The 14,454-nt window shown below is 39.4% G+C and overlaps 1 protein-coding gene across 18 annotated transcripts in view; it reads right to left on the reverse strand.

The window, feature by feature from the left end:
• Nucleotides 1-14,454, reverse strand: part of FRYL (FRY like transcription coactivator) — a 298,493-nt gene that overhangs the window by 154,260 nt on the left and 129,779 nt on the right. The window contains exon 1 of one of the 18 annotated variants that reach the window (XM_070068184.1): nt 193-251. The exons of the other annotated variants lie outside the window; for them this stretch is intronic. The gene's annotated coding sequence lies outside the window, so the exon portion shown is untranslated. Of the gene's footprint in view, nt 1-192; nt 252-14,454 lie in introns of those variants that run through there. 18 annotated transcript variants of the gene reach the window in all.

Below are 14,454 nucleotides of genomic sequence, written 5' to 3' on the forward strand. Positions count from 1 at the left end.
CTTGGAGAAGCTGCAAGTTTGCACTTCTCTATATCAACCTGATTTCCAGATACTGCCCTAGGTATGCTACCTTTTAAGTAACTACATTCTTGAAAAGGGAGGCAGAACCTAATTCAAACACTGAATTTCTGTGTATGCATAGATAACTATAGGAAAAGGAATTTGTCCTAAATACATAAACTCAAAACTTACAAATAATTATTCTGTCAAATTAGAAAATCCTACTCATCCAAACAATATATCAACATGCATAAATCTGTAAAAAAAAAAAAAAAGAATAACCTAAGGAACACTGGAAGCTGCTAATAATGTAGCTAAAATAAGTATCTTCATAGCACACCAAGTTAAATACAAGTTAAATACAGTTATGTATCGGCCTCTTGAACTAAAGAGTTAAAATACATTATGTATCAGACTCTTGAACTAAAATTGTATAATGAAACCAATTCAAAACAAAAATTCACAGCCATCAAACACAGTGCACATTATTTTAAACAATGACCTGTTTGTTATCTCTCTGTCATGACTCAACATTGTGTATTATTAAGAAGGGAATCTATTAACAAACGATGGAAAAGGAAATTTTAAATTAGGAGTACTATAATTTGATAAAAGCTAGAAGATGAAAGTGTATCTGTCACTTAATTAAGATTATTAAGCCCATAATTAAGATTCCTAAGATCATCAGAAAGTTCCTCTGGTTTTATCTTTACAGTAAACACAACTAAAAAGAAGCCTTATAACAGACCTAAGTACTTAAATTCTAACTTTTGCTGAAGTAAAACCTGCTTTAATGACAGCTTTGAGCATTTTTTTTAAAGAAAAAAATTAACTTAGAATGACTTATCAGATAACCCGCCTTTACTACTGTCATCTATTTCCTTAAATATTAAGCACAAACATTCCTGGGTATTATAACTGCATACTTTAAGAATTTGACAATGAGAGCCAGTATTGGGGTGTAGCAGGTAAAGCCATGCCTGTGACACCAGCATCCCATATGGGCACCAGTTCAAATCCCACCAGTTGAAGTTGCTCCACTTCTAATCCAGATCTCTGCTAATGTGCCTGAGAAAGCAGCAGCAGATGACCCAAGTGTTTGGGTCCCTGCACTTATGTGGGAGAACTGGAAGAAGCTCCTGGCTCCTGGCTCCTGGCTTTAACCTGGCACAGCGCTGACCAGTGTGGCCATTTTGGAGGTGAACCAGCAGATGGAAGATTAAACAAAAAAAAAGAATAAGCCAATAAAGGCAGGTTTTAAGAAAACCTTCATTTCTGTTATCTTTCTTTTCTTTTCTTTTCTTTCTTTCTTTTTTTTTTTTTTTTTTTTTTTTTTTTTTTTTTTTTTGACAGGCAGAGTGGACAGTGAGAGAGAGAGAGACAGATAGAAAGGCCTTCCTTTTTTGTTGGTTCACCCTCCAATGGCCGCTGCGGCCGGCACACCACGCTGATCCGAAGCCGGGAACCAGGTGCTTTTTCCTGGTCTCCCATGAGGGTGCAGGGCCCAAGCACTTGGGCCATTCTCCACTGCACTCCCAGGCCACAGCAGAGAGCTGGCCTGGAAGAGGGGCAACCGGGACAGAATCTGGCACCCTGACCAGGACTAGAACCCCGTGTGCCGGTGCCGCAAGGCGGAGGATTAGCCTATTGAGCTGCAGCGCCGGCCCTGTTATCTTTCAAAATAAAAATAATTCTAGTTTGAAAATGCAAAATTTTACAAGAAAAAAATGCTTTTGATTAAATAAATTTATTTCAATTATATTCTTATTAATTATCTAATAAATATTTAGTTTATTAATATGAAGAGGAACAATGACTAGACCATATATGATTGAAATTGCAGGTCACATTGGGGAAACCCTTCAAGACATTGGCACAGGCAAAGAATTCCTGGAAAAGACCCCAGAGGCACAGGTAGTCAAAGCCAAAATGAACAAATGTGATTACCTCAAATTGAGAAGCTTCTATACAGCAAAAGAAACAGCAGAGTGAAGAGGCAACCAACAAAATGGGAGAAATTATTTGCAAACTACACAACAAATAAAGGATTAATAACCAGAATCTACAAAGCGATCAAGAAACTCCGCAGTTAACAAAACAAACAACCCAGTTAAGAGATGGGCCAAGGACTTTAACAGCCATTTTTCAAAAGAGGAAATGCAAATGGCCAACAGACACAGGAAAAAATGTTCAGATCTCCAGCTGTCAGGGAAATGCAAATCAAAACCACAATGAGGTTCCACCTCATCCCAGTTAGAGTGGCCCTCATACAGAAATCAACAAACAACAGATGCTGGAGAGGATGTGGGGAAAACGGCACCCTAACACACTGTTGGTGGGAATGTAGACTGATAAAAGCCACTATGGAAAACAGTATGGAGACACCTCAAAAATCTAAACATAGACCTACCATATGACCTAGCCATCCCACTCCTGGGAATTTACCCAAGGGAAATGAAATCAGTAAACAAAAGAGCTATCTAACCTCCATGTTTATTGCAGCTCAATTCACAATAACTAAGACATGGAAGCAACTGAAATGCCCATCAACAGAAGACTGGATAAAGAATGTGGGATATGTACACTATGGAATACTACACAGCAGTAAAAAAAGAATGAAATCCGGTCATTTTGCAACAAAATGGAGCAAGCTGGAAAACCTCATACTTAGTGAAATAACCCAGTCCCAAAGAGACAAATACCATATGTTCTTCCTGATTCGGGAGAATTAATAGTGCTCCTAAAATGAATGTTATAGAACTGAAATTGACACATTTAGAATCAATGATTTGAATAGTCCTTGACCTGACTGTCAAGGGACAGTTTTATCACTATTTATTTTTTATTATGTATATCCTTTTTGTTGTGTTTTGTTTTTTCTCTGTTTCTTTTCTTCATATTATATGCTGAACTCTTCATGTAACACAGAGTTAACCATATGTATTTTAAGTCAATTGGAAAAAGATTCCAGTTAAAAATAAGAGGGGGAATAAGAGAGGGAGGAGGTAGTCTATAACTGTAAAGCTGTATAGTTCTGCATATAGTCCTACAGACTTACTTCTAAGGGTACAGCCTAAAAACTTGTCACAGGACTCCAAATCCATAAAAATCAGTGGTATAAATGCTATCTTAACTGTTAAAATGATCGTATTAAATGTTAAAGTCAACATATAGATAGGTTTACGTGTAAAAGTGATCATATAAATAACATCAAGAGCCTGGTAATAATACTAGAATTAAAAAGGAAGGAAAGTCCAATATGGGAAGCAGGCCACACAGCAGACTCCTAGAATGACATTCATTGTAAATAACACTCTGACCTCAGAATCAACCCTTGAGGCTTCCTGGTCGGGCTGAAAGGTCTGTGAGAGCATTTCAGGCATGGAAGCTAAGACTCTGTGGAAAAAAATATCCTACACGGAGGATCTCTGTGAGACTTCAGTAGAAAGAAAGGGTCATCAAAGAAGGATGTACTTTTCTCTGAAGGGAGGAGAGACCACCCATTTTGCTTATGGCCGTGTCCAAATACCGATGGAGTCTATGGTCACAGAAGGCTTCCATAGCCTTGGCAGCCCATGGCAGGAGCCTTGGGTGATCACTGATGTCATAAATATGAGTGTTAATTGTTAAAGGAACAACAGAAGTCACTGTGCACTTACTCCCCATATAGGACCTCCATCCCTAATGAGTTGTACTATGAGAATCTACTGCAAATTTTGTTCCCAAACTATACTCCATATGTTGTGTGTGTGTTAGTGGGTGCAAACTGTCTATGCTTAGTATGGAGCCGGTCCTCTGTATATAAAGTCAAACTGAAAATGAAATATAATGAAGAAGGAGATAGGAGAGGGAGAGGGATGTGGGGTGAGAGTTGGGGGGAGGGAGGGTATGTATGGGAGAAAGAACCACTGTATTCCTAAAATTGTATCTATGATAAAATGCATTCATTAAATTAAAAAAAAAAAAACATAAGAAATTGCAGGTCACAAAACAACCTAATCTCAGTAATAGGAAATAAACAAAATAAATTATTTTTACAATCTAATAAACAATTTCATGCAGACATCTGAAATGGCACTGCCAAGAAAGAGTGAATGGTGGGGCCAGCGCTGTGGAACAGTAGGCTAAGCCTCTGCCTGTGGTGCTGGCATCCTATACAGGTGCCAGTTCATGTCATGGCTTCTTTTCTTTTGATCTGGCTCTCTGCTATGGCTTGGGGAAGCAGTAGAGGATGGCCCAAGTGCTTAGACCCCTGTACCTGCATGGGAGATGAGGGAGAAACTTCTGGCTCCTGGCTTTGGAATGGCCCAGCTCTAGCCATTGGGAGCATTTGGGGAATGAGCCAGCGTATGGAAGATCTTTCTCTCTTCCTCTCTAACTCTACCTCTCAAATAAATAAATAAATCTTTAAAAAAACAAAAAAGAGTCAATAGCATGGGAAAGTGTTCAACACGTAATGTCAAGTGAAAAAAGATCCTAAGAGTATTTTACAAAACCAAAACAACATTAGACAGCAGAAGAAATTATTTCTGGTATATAATACTTATACCTCCAATCTCAAAGCTCTAACAAAGTCAATCAAAGAAGACCTCCATCCCCTCCAAACTGAAAAGTAGACAAAAGACATGAATAAGTTACAAAAGATAAAATAGAAGAGGCAAAAAGCTCAGTAAATAATACTTAACCTAACTAATAATCTGAAAATGAATAAAAATTAGATAATATTTTCTGTCTGTTAAAGTCATTCCCCCCAGCTTTGTATTTCATTACGATGCATTGCTAAGGATGTGTTATCTTTTCTCATATTCTGCTAATCAGAGAGGCAAGGAGATGATCATTGTAAGCAGGGGAAGAAGGCTAGTTTCCACATAACTAGATTAACTTCATGATGCTTGGTTGCTTGAATGAAATACTTTATAATGCTTAATTTTTTAAAAAGATTTATTTATTTATTTGAAAGGCAGAGTTACGAGAGGCAGAGAGAGGAAGAGAGAGAGACACAGAGAGAGAGAGATCTTTCATCCACTGGCTCACTCTCCAAGTGGTCGCAACGCAGATCCAAAGCCAGGAGCCTGGAGCTTCTTCCAGGTCTCTTACACAGCTGCAGAGGCTCAAGGACTTGGGCCATCTTCCATGGCTTTCCCAGGCCATAGCAGAGAGCTGGATCACAAGTGGAGCAGCTGGGACTTGAACCAGTGCCCATATGGGATGCTGGCACTGCACGCAGTGGCTTTACCTGCTACATCACAGCGCCAGCCCTAATATAATGCTTAATTTTTTAAAAGATGTATTTATTTTATTTGAAAGGCAGAGTTGCAGAGAGAGAGAGAAAGAGAAAAAGAGAGAAAGAGAGAGATCTTCCATCCTCTGGTTCATTCCCCGACAGTTGCAATGGCTAGCACTGAGCCAGGAGCTTCTTCCAGGTCACCCACTTGGGTGCAGGGGCCCAAGTACTTGGATCATCTTCTGCTGCTTTTCCAGGCACATTAGCATGGAGCCAGATCAGAAGTGGAGAAGCCAGGACTTGAACCGGCACCCATATGGAATTCTGGTGATGCAGGCAGTGGCTTAACCCGCTGTGTGGCAGTGCTGGCCCTGGTACTTTATAATGTTCAGTTTAAGATTTCTCTACATGCTATTATAGAATTCTGAAAAATTTATGCAAGCTTATGTGAGAATAAAAACATGAATGTTAAGAATATAATTCTTAAGAACATAATTCAGGCATTGAATTGCAAATTGCAGAAATCCAATGTCATATTAAGCATTCTTGAAATATAAATATGAAAATCTAACTGTTAATACTAACTATAAAGCAAGACTTGAATAATTAAAATTTGGGAAATCTAAAAGTTAGCATGTCTATTCTTTCTCTTAGATAAAGTTCAAGTAAAACAAACATCATTGTTTTTAGATGGCTTATTCTCTCTGCAGCACTGTCCTTAGCATATTTGATAAAACAATTAAGACCTTCTTCCTGTTCATAGAACTTCCATACCCTTATAAAGTACTAAATTCATGGGGGCAGCGCTGTGGTGTAGTGGGATAAGCCACCACCTGCAGCGCCAGTATCTCATATGATTGGCGGTTAGTGTTCCAGATGTTCCACTTCCGATCCAACTCCCTGCTAAAGTGGCTGGGAAAGCAGCGGAAGATGGCCCAAGTGTTTGGGTTCCTGCACCCATGTGGGAGACCCAGGAGAAGCTCTGGGCTCTTAGCTTCAGGCGGTCCAGCCCCGGCTGTTGAGGCCAATTAGGAAGTGAACCAAAGGATGAAATATACCTCTTTCACTCTGTCTCTCCCCCTCTCTCTGTAACTCTGTCTTTCAAACAAATAAAATAAAAAAATAAAATTTTTTTAAAAATAGATTACTAAATTCAGTCAAGGAGAAGAGACGAGTGAGAAGAGACACACAGCCCTTAAAATGAGGTGTGTTTGGGTGAATTCATTACAGCAGTGAATCTCAGCTTTTTTTTTTTTTTTTTCTGCTTTAAATGTGTTCTAATGCACAACACAGACATAGTAACATCTCTTACACACACAGTGGTTCTCAACAATCATGGAATCAGAAAATTCCTACAGGTAAATGTGGTTTCAAATTACTTTGGTGGGAATGGCCATTGCGGCATAGCCGGTTAAGCTACCACTTGGAATGCCTGTACCCCACTGCAGAGTATCTAAGTTCAAGTTCTGGGTATTCCATGTTTCTGAACCAACTTCCTACCAAGGCTCCTGGGAGGCACGGATGATAGCCTCCCAGTATTTGGTTCCTGCCACCCAAGTGGAAGACCTAGATGGAGTCCTGGCTCCTGGCTCTGGCCTGGCCCACCCCTGGCTGTTGCAGGCACTTGGTGAGTGAACCAGCAGTTGTTAAGATCTTTGTCCTTCCCTCTCTCTCTCTCTCTCTCTGTCACTCCATCTTTCAAATAAATAAACCTTTTTTAAGATTATTTAAGAACAAAAAAGGCCTTGGTGAAGTCTGTGTAAGCTGCCTCTAGCTCTTCACCCCCAAGAAAAGGTCTTCGGGGATTAAAAACGACTGCTTTAGGGTCACAAACGTGCATGTGCATGCAGAATACATGCATATATTTACATAATGTGAAAATGTAATTCGGCATCATACAACCCCTTACTCTTAACAATAATTAGTTAACAAAACTCTGATGGCCACTCAATATAGAGAAGGTATAAGATATATAGCATTGGAACAAGATCAAAATTCAAAAATCTCTCTGACTTTAAAAGGCAGATGCAAAATTTTTTTCTTTTATTTATTTGACAAGTAGAGTTATAGACAGGGAGAAAGAGAGACAGAGAGAAAGGTCTTCCTTCCATTGCTTCACTCCCCAAATGGTCACAACGGCTGGCCCTGCACCGAACCGAAGCCAGGAGCCAGGTGCTTCCTCCTGGTCTCCCATGCAGGTGCAGGGGCCCAAGCACCCAGGCCATCCTCCACTGTCCTCTCAGGCCACAGCAGAGAGCTGAATTGGAAGCGGAGCAACCAGGACTAGAACCCAGCGCCCATATGGGATGCCAGCACCGCAGGCAGAGGATTAACCAAGTGAGCCACGGCATCAGCCCCTGATGCAAAATTTTTAAAGAGCCTGCCTACTCCAGCTATTTTGTGGATTCCAGCAAACTCATTCTAAAGTTTAAGTGGACAGGCAAGTGAGACAGAATGGCCAACACAATCTTGCAGGAGAACAAAGTCAGAGTGCTGACTCCTTGACCTCAAGACTTACTAAAAATCTACAATAATCAGGACAATGTTATTGGCAAAAGAATAGACAAATAAATCAATGGAACAGAATAGAGAGTCTGGAAATAGATTCACACAAAAAGAATCAACTGATCTTTGACAAGGGAGTACAGGAAATTCATTGAAGAAAGGAAATTTTCAACAAATGGTGCTAGAGCCAGTAGATATCCACATGGTTAAAAAAAAAAAAAAGAAAGAAAGAAAAGAAAATCTAGACACAGAACTTCTAACTTCCACAAAAATTAACTGAAAATGGATCATAGATCTAAGTATGCAATGTAAAACTCTAAAACTCCTAGAAGAGAAGAGAAAACCTAGGTGATAAAATTTTGAGTTTCGTGGTGACTTTTTTTTTTTTTTTTCGTGGTGACTTTTTAAATAAACATTGAAGTCATGATCCAGGAAAGAAAAAAATTGCCAAGATGGACTTTATTAAAACAAACAAACAAAAAAAACTTTCTTGAAAAGATACTGTTTAGAGAATGAAGGACAGGGCCAGTGTTGTGGCACAGCAGTTGAGGTACCACCTTTGACACTGGCATTGCATATGAGCACCATGAGCATGGGTTCGAGTCCCAGCTGCCCCACTTCCTATCCAGCTCCGTGCTAATGTGTCCAGAAGAGCAACCAAAGATGGCTCCTGTTACTCATGTGGGAGACCTGGATGGATTTCCAGACTCTTGGCTTCAGCCTAGCCTAGTCCCAGGTGTTGCAGCCATTTGAGGAATATACCAATGGATGGAAGGAAGATCTCTCTATCTGTAACTCTGCCTTTTAAATAAATTAATTAATCTTAAAAAAAGAAAGATAGAGAATGATACACAAGCCACAGGCTGAGAGAAATTATTTGTAAAACACATAGCTGAAAACTAACTGGTATCCAAAATATATAAAGAACTGGTAAACTCAACAGTAATAAAATAACCATCCTATTAATAAATGCGCACAAGATCTGAACAGACAGCTCACCAAAGACAGAGATGGCAAATGAGCACATAAAAAGATGCTCAACCTCACAGATCTCCAGGAAATTGCAAATTATAACAAGGAGATACCACTACACGTGTATTAGTATTACTAAAGTCCAAAACACTTCAATCAAATGCTGGTGAACATGTAGAGCAACAGGAACTCTCATTTATCACTGCGGGAAAGCCACGTGGTACAATTACTTCTGGAGGTAAGTTAGTGGATTCTTTGAAAATTAAACCTACTTTTAACATATGATCTAGCAGTTACGATCTTTGGTATTTACCTAAATGAGCTGAAAACTTAGGTCCACACACCAACCCACACAAAGATGTTTATGGTGGCTTTACCTCTAATTGCCAAAAATCTGACAGCCATCAAGAAATCCTTCAGCAGGTGAATGGATAAACTGTGGTATATCCAGACAAGGGAATATCACTCAATACTAAAAGGAAATGAGTTATCAAGCCAGGAAAAAAGACAAGAAGGAATCTTAAATGCATATTATTAAATAAGAGAAGCCATTGTGAAAGAGCTGCATACTATATTATTACAGCTATGACATTCTGGAAAAGAATGACTGCCTGCTGGAGGTGGGGAGGGGGGAATGGGATGAACAAGTGGAACACAGAGGGTTTTTAGGGCACTGAAACTGCTCTGTACAATACTACTATGGAAGGTATAGGTCATTCTACACCTCTCAAAACCTACAGAGTGCACAACATAAAAAGTGAAAACTAATGTAAACCATAGACTTTACTTAATAATGCTATTAGTATTTTTTTTTAATCAATGGCAACACAGGTACTATATTAAGAATATGGGATGGCCGGTGCCACGGCTCACTAGGCTAATCCTCCGCCTTGCAGCGCTGCCACACCGGGTTCTAGTCCTGGTCGGGGCACCGGATTCTGTCCCGGTTGCCCCTCTTCCAGGCCAGCTCTCTGCTGTGGCCAGGGAGTGCAGTGGAGGATGGCCCAAGTGCTTGGGCCCTGCACCCCATGGGAGACCAGGAGAAGTACCTGGCTCCTGCCATCGGATCAGCACGGTGTGCCGGCCACAGCGACCATTGGAGGGTGAACCAACGGCAAAAGGAAGACCTTTCTCTCTGTCTCTCTCTCTCTGACTGTCCACTCTGCCAGTCAAAAAAAAAAAAAAATATATATATATATATATATATATATATAGGAAACATGGGAGAGGGGAGCTGTTATTTAGCAGCTCTCTATACTTTCTACTCAATTTGTCTGTAAACCTGAAACTGTTCTAAACATAAAGCATTAATTAAAAAAAAAAAAAGATTAACAAGCCTATTATATCTCTGTCAGCCAGAACTAAAAGTGCCTGGGAAGAGTCAAACACCAGCTCCAGCTGAAGCTTAAAACAATTATGTACTTGGATCAAGCTCAAAGACAGGAAACTATAAGTCAATTAAAAACAAAACACTAAAAACACAAATCAGTTTACATGGTAGGCAGATTAATAGTAGAAACAAAGAAAGCAAAATCAGTATCAGGAAATAAAAACAAATTCAGCTTCTAGTGAGACCAATAGGGTTGGTATATCTTTCAACTACTTAGAGGATAACTATATATTTGAAAGGCACTCAGAAGAGGTGAAAAGAATGTAAGTCATGTGCATGTTGTGTTATGCTGAGTGGTACAATTCAAAGGTATCATTTGATGGCTTTGGTGCAGAAGCATTACCAAGAGAAGAAAATGGGCTGTATTGCAAGGTATACCCCAAATTCCTTCATGTTAGTGAAAAGCACTAACAGACACTGTTTATTTCTGATAGAAATGAAACATTATTTAATACACAACATGACTTAATAAAGCATCATCTCACTGTATCCTAACAAACTGCTGGATTTGGATGTGGTGTGTTCCAGCACAATGGTCACATGTTCAAAGTTTGGTCGTTAGGGTGGTAGTGTTCGGTGGTAGCTTCTTGGCCTTTTGCTTAAGATCAAGTGTAGAATGTTTAAGAGGTGAGGCCAGAGGGAAACCTTTAGATCATAATGGGTGTTGCCCTCAGTCTCCAGGAGGAGACTGAGCCTGGCCGCAGTCAGTACCTCTGGCTTCCTGTTAGCTTTTTGCTCTCACCTGAGCTACCCCCAGGCCCTCCCCAGAGCCTGCATCGTGCTGCTGGGGCTCAGCCTTCCAAACTCTTTTCCTTTGTAAGTAGAAGGCCTCAGGATTTCATTCTAGCAATGAAACACCAATTACTATTATAAAGCTATTCTGATTTCAAGTGATATGCTGGGAAATACTTTCACAATGGCTGATTTCAAGCCAGCAATGGTTTAACAACTGATAAAGTTTTACAACAGGTAAAATGCTAGGTGGGAACAAGATCTAGAACATCACTCCTAGTTATAATCCATTTATGATGAGGAAATTGACTCCAGATTAAAGCTACTTGTCACATGGGAGTGGTGGAGTTGAAATGTGAACTCAACTCCTGGTTTCTAAGAACTTTCACATCAGTGACTTTATTTTCCCCACAACTACCAAATCCAGATGTATTCTTTTCTCTTTTAAAGGTGCAGATGAAAAACAATATTTATTCATCTATTTTTATTTATTTTAATGGCAAAGCAACCAAGACAGAAAAGTATGGAGAGAGATCTATCCACTGGTTCACTCCCCAGATGCCCACAATGGCCAGAGCTAGGCTGCACTGTCAGGAGCCAAGACTGCATCCAGGTCTCCCACATGGTGGCAGGGACCCAAGTGCTTGAGCCATTATCCTCGACCTCCCAGGTTGCACATTGGCAGGAAGCTGGATCAGAAGGGGAAGTGAGACTCTAAACAAGCGCTCCAATATAGTATGTAGGCATTCCAAGTGGCAGCTTAATCCACTGTGCCACAATGCTCACTCCCCCTAAATGTTGGATACTTAACATACCATCTGCTTAGAATAATTATTTGCCAAATCAAATATTTTGGTTGCATGTCTTCTAATTAATTTGCATATAGGAGATAAAAAAACCTTCCCCACTTTGATTAAATATATATTTACATATATATTCTCTTTTTTAGTTAGTTTTATTTCTTCCATTTAAATTTGTCATCTATCTAGAATTTATCTGGGCTATAACACACCAGTCCTCATTTTACTGAGTCTCTGTCAATGATTTTATTCATTATCATAAACTAAATCCATACTCAAATATGCTTTCTGGTCTTTCTATTCTGCTCACTAACAAATCTTTTGTATTAGTACCATATACTTAATTACAGTAGTTTGATAACAGGGTTTATTATCTGTTGGCACAAATATTCCAGCTTACCATCTTTAACTATTGTTACTCACACATCTAAGCTTATGCATATCTTCACAAATTAATTCATAGAAAACTGGCATGTTTATCACAGTGAGTGCCTGGAATTTGGCACATCCTTCCTTAACTCATCTCCCTCTGTGTATCCCCCCAAAATTGGTCTTTTCCTTCAAAGACATCAATCTAATTCTTAATAACTTTATTTCTAAATTCTGTGTTCTTATTTTGTGTAATAGAAGTCATTTTCCCTTACTACTCAGTCCAACATTTTTGCTCCTGGTTCAATTTCAATATAGAAAAATTGGGACTTTTGCTTATTCTTTGGACAGCTGTTCCTAAAATGTTTATTTATCCCAATCTAAAGTATTCACACTGAAAACAGTTTCTAAACATAGAAGTCCTATGACACCCCTGGCACATGTCCAGTGCTTTTTACTTGAAGTCTACTACAGAAATATCACTTATTATAAGGCTCAAGAAAAATGACCTTTCATCTAAATAATCCATTATTCACTCAGCTAGAATCTCCCTGAGGTTATTATTTTCTTGTACTCTTGGTAAGATTTGGAAGCTTGGCTAAGAAACTACTCTGGAAACTTAAGAGATGATGTGGTTATTTTTAAGATGTGCATGGATCAGAGAGTCAGGAGATAAGGGCCCTGGGCTTGACTTGGCTACTTAATATCATTATGATTTGGTCAAATTATGTAGCTTCTTATGCTTCCCAGCCAGCAGATGAACAAGGTGAATTATATTTCAATCACTGGGGGTGGAGGGGTGGGCACTGTGACGTAGCAGATAAAGCCGCTGCCTGCAGTTCGGACATCCCAAATGGATGCCGAGTCCCAGCTGCTCCACTTGTGATCCAGCTCTCTGCTATGGCCTGGGAAAGCAGTAGAAGATGGCCCAAGTCCTTGGGCCCATGCCCGCGTGGGAGACCCGGAAGAAGCTCCTGGCTCCTGGCTTTGGGTCAGTCCTGCTCTGGCCACTTTAGTCATTTGAGCAGCGGATGGAAGACTCTCTCTCTCTCTCTCTCTCTCTCTCTCTTTCTTTGCCTCTGCCTCTCTGTAACTCTACCGTTCAGATAAATAAATAAATCTTTTTTAAAAAAAATGTCAATCATGGGCAAGTGTTTGAAGCAACATGAAAGCTGTTTTCACTTTTGTTTTCCAGTCTTGCCACCACAAAAAAGATTCACTGCCAGTGAAACAGCTATTGTGGCAAATTTTTCTCCTCTAGCCAGACACAAGCCTGGGCATCAGCCTAGGACAGCTCTCTGGCAAGAACTCATCCAGCAAACATACCCGAGCAAATATGCCTTCAGAAGGCGGACAACTGCAGGTGCACATGGAGCCATGTTCTGCCTGTTAAAAAGCTGAGCAGTGTTGTAACAGGTGGTTGGGCTTCTCTGTAGCTCGAGGGCAGAGATGGTGAGAGAAGATGAAGAGTAAAGGGGCTCATTCAGATATTTTAACAGGATGCCACTAACCGAAGTGGACAGAGATAAATGCTGGTTTTCCTCTAAGCACTCTTGGGATTATTCTTTAAAACACTATAGCAGTCTGACCCACACTAAATTAGTACACAAAGAAACTATAAGAACACCATAAACAAAGACACATTCATAGGTGGGAGGATGTGTTTTCTTAAGTGTCAAAGTTCAGAAAACTAATATACTAATTAGCACAATTCCAATCAAAATTTTGATAACCTTTTATTATCAGGCTCCAGGCTTTTGCCTGGCCCAGTCCTGGCTGTTGCTGACATTTGGGGAGTAAATCAACACAGAAGATGCAAGATAGATCGATCCATCACTCGCTCACTCTCTCTTCCTCTCTGTCTCTCTGCCTTTCAAATAAATCCCAAAAAAACAAAGTTTTTAATGCAAAACACTTTCAGATAACATTCGAAAAATAAGCCAGAATGCAATATAAAAATAATCAGATCATAACTAATAAAAATAATATTAAATATAATGTAAAATGGCAGTATCAGAGCATAATAATAAAGTAATAGACCTAAGTGAAGACAAATTAGATTTATATAAGAGAATAAAGAATCCTCCTCCCACATGCCACAAAACTGGAAGAGAAAGAATGATCTATTTAGTAGTAATGCTAAACATCTGGCTATTCATCTGGAGAAAAATAAATATTCAAAAACCAAAGTGCACATAGACACAAAGTTGGAAATTAGCTTTTATAAGTCTTAGGAAAAAAGCAGGAGTCATCATTTGTCATCATGGGATAAGCAACCTTTAGCCTAGATAGAAAACCCAAACTATTAAAAAAAAAACCAACACAATAGAGAAAATTGACTTAAGATCTCAACAAGCAACTTACATAAGAACAGATCTAAAAAGCCAACAAGCATATGAAAAAAAGTTCAGATTCCGTACTTGTACAAACAGAAAATGTCAACTAAGCTAGCAATGAGCTTG

The sequence above is a fragment of the Oryctolagus cuniculus genome, chromosome 2 (assembly GCF_964237555.1).
Source record: "Oryctolagus cuniculus chromosome 2, mOryCun1.1, whole genome shotgun sequence".
In the NCBI taxonomy this organism is placed as follows: domain Eukaryota; kingdom Metazoa; phylum Chordata; class Mammalia; order Lagomorpha; family Leporidae; genus Oryctolagus; species Oryctolagus cuniculus.